This window comes from Triticum dicoccoides, chromosome 3B (genome assembly GCF_002162155.2).
Source record: "Triticum dicoccoides isolate Atlit2015 ecotype Zavitan chromosome 3B, WEW_v2.0, whole genome shotgun sequence".
Taxonomy (NCBI): Eukaryota; Viridiplantae; Streptophyta; class Magnoliopsida; order Poales; family Poaceae; genus Triticum; species Triticum dicoccoides.
In genome coordinates this window covers 147,076,025-147,078,655 of record NC_041385.1, presented here as the reverse complement: position 1 = coordinate 147,078,655, position 2,631 = coordinate 147,076,025, and the positions used below count along the sequence as shown (strand labels likewise).

General features: G+C 44.1%; 1 protein-coding gene across 1 annotated transcript in view; it reads right to left on the bottom strand.

The window, feature by feature from the left end:
* Positions 1-1,753, bottom strand: part of LOC119275245 (chloride channel protein CLC-c-like) — a 22,712-nt gene extending 20,959 nt beyond the window's left edge. The window contains exon 1 of the mRNA XM_037556049.1: positions 1,576-1,753. The gene's annotated coding sequence lies outside the window, so the exon portion shown is untranslated. The remainder of the gene's footprint in view (positions 1-1,575) is intronic.
* Between the last annotated feature and the right edge of the window lie 878 nt (positions 1,754-2,631).

Here is a 2,631-nt window from a genome sequence, read left to right as displayed (position 1 = left end):
GCATATATTCCAAATAAAAGTTATCTAGGTGAGGCAAGAGGAGAAAAAAATCCCACCACAATCTGGCGTGGAATTTTTTGGTTCATCTTTTTAAGACGTTGAGACCAGAGAGTGAGATCCGAGATTATGGAGGGGGTTACATCATTGGGAGAGAGGTTCTCATAAATAAAACTCGCAGCATTATAAGCTCCCAAATTTTCCACAATATTAACAGAAGAATAAAAGGCCAGACTGATTTGGGTAGCCCTAGATGGCATGAGGAGTTCCACAACTCAGCCAATGGGGATGAGACCGGCAGCAGACCAAAAGCGTCCCAAATAGCGGATGGTGGCGGGCAGAGAAAGAACAGGTGGGCACGGTCTTCCGGAGCTGCGTGGCATCGTGGGCATGACGAAGAGTCGAGGATGGTCTTGCGGTGGAGATTGGTCCGAGTGTTTAGTCGGTCTAAATAGAACAGCCAACCGAACACCCGGACCCTGCTAGGAACTCTGGAGTCCCATATGTGCACAAGGTTGGGGGTCTGATAACTGTGCACAAAATTGTAAGTCTCAACAACTAAGTTCTAAAACTTGTTGTGACCTCGTGTGGGATCCAACGATTTTGCCAATCACGAGGAAATCAGGGGCCGACATAGTTGGGAAGATCTTGTGTCCTTGCATCTGCGTGCCCCTGCAAGTTTCTAGAGGAGGGGGAAGGTTCATGGTATTGGATATTTTGGCTCAGAATTAGTGGGGCCGGGGTCTTCTGCAACTAATCCATGCCATTTTGATCGTGTAATGTCGGACTAGGCTATCGCCGAAGCTAAGCACACTATCCAAGGAGAATGATTTATTTTGTAATGTCGGACCGGAGGGTCATGCGCCAAAAACCTTGTTCTTCTCCCTTACTTAACGAGATGGCAAATCTTGTGCCTCCGTTTCACTAGAAATAAAAGACTCGAAACAAAATTAGTAAGGTTGTAGGGTATAGCGGATTCTCAGCGCATGGGGGCATTGAAGCACGGGTTTTCAAAACAACACAAAAAATATGCTTAAAATTTTCAGAAAAGCACTTTATATAGTACGTATGCATGTGATCGACCTTGGCTTCCTGCCCTTCTCTCTCTCTCTCTCTCTCTAGCCATTTCCGAGATTCAAATCAAGATGTATGTTGGAGCAGCGAAATGATACAGAAAGATCTGGTTCGCGGAACACAAAATCAAAACCCACATATATATTCCGTAGGGAACAGAGGAATGGTACTGCTGATACTACTAGTTCAGCTATGAATCTGCAGCAGGGCCTAACAAGGAGATTTTATACAGTTTTGCTAGAACTCATCTAGATGAGATATAATTTGATCTCATTCACCTTTTATAGTCATTGGATGTGATGCTATAAGATGCGTGTATGCTGACGTGGGTTGTATCTGTTCTTGTTTTAAAAGTGAATGAGACCAAATTATATATCTCATCTAGATGAGTTCTAGATACTCCCGATTTTATAATCTAAGGAAAGAAAAAGCATACATAGTCCGACGGGACTCGAACTTAGCTGCAACTGCAAGGAAGGATGGATGGATGGACGGATCGCTTACCTTAGCTATCAAGACAAGAAAGCTCGAGCTTGAGCTGATGACGAGGCCGAGGACTTGCGGTGATCATCCAGAGCACGTACCGCTCATCGCCGATCGGTGTGTGCTTCTCCCTGCCCGACTGGACTCAATGCCCCCTTGTGACCCTCTATATCTCTGCTTATATACACAGCTGAGCGGAGCCGGAGCGACATGGGCGTTATGCACAAGTTGCGGATGAGCAACATGGGTGTGATGTTACAGGTTGTGTGGAAGGGACCATTCGGATACGGGAAAAGCCGTAATTCCTCCACTCCTGTTTTGTAGCTTCACTCCATTGCTCATGAGTATTCTGTATGCAGCAGCAGCAGGGATATGTTCATACACTCATCCTGATCGAGTAAATTACACAAAAATATTACAATTCGGGCATCGGAAGCAAATTGGTACCAAGATTGATAATTTTTACATGTCAGTACCAACTTTGAGGCGAGACGTTGCAAAGAAGGCTAAAACTGATGTTTATACGTATTGACGGGAAAACTGACCGGTTGGGCCCGCCTGTCGGGTGCCGACGTGGCATGTCTTTTGTAGAAAACCCCCTTTCTTTGTACGTAATCACATAAATGCCCAATTATTTCGGAAAAAATTGCTCCTATAAGTGTTTTTTTTTTCGTTCGTAACATTCACCATCGATTTGGACTCGTTTGAATATTTGCGTCGGTTTAAACGAATAAATAAAACAAAACAAAATTGAATCCAGCGCAGGATTCGAACCGCCGACCCGTGGCTCAGCAGCGCAGTGCGCTAGCAACTCGGCCACGGCAGCGCTCGCGACGTACTCCAGGCTAAACCGTTTTTATACTAGCCCAAAGACGTTGGGCCGGCGGTTGGCCCAGCGAGGCTGCACACTGGTTTACTGTTTTTTTTAATCATGAATATTAATACATATATTTTTTGCGATTACATATTAGTATTATTAAGGAGCTAAATATTTCAACATATATTACAAAAATATTCAATTTGCATTCAAAATATGTTCAACGTTCATATTATAAGAAAAATGTTCACCGTTTCTAA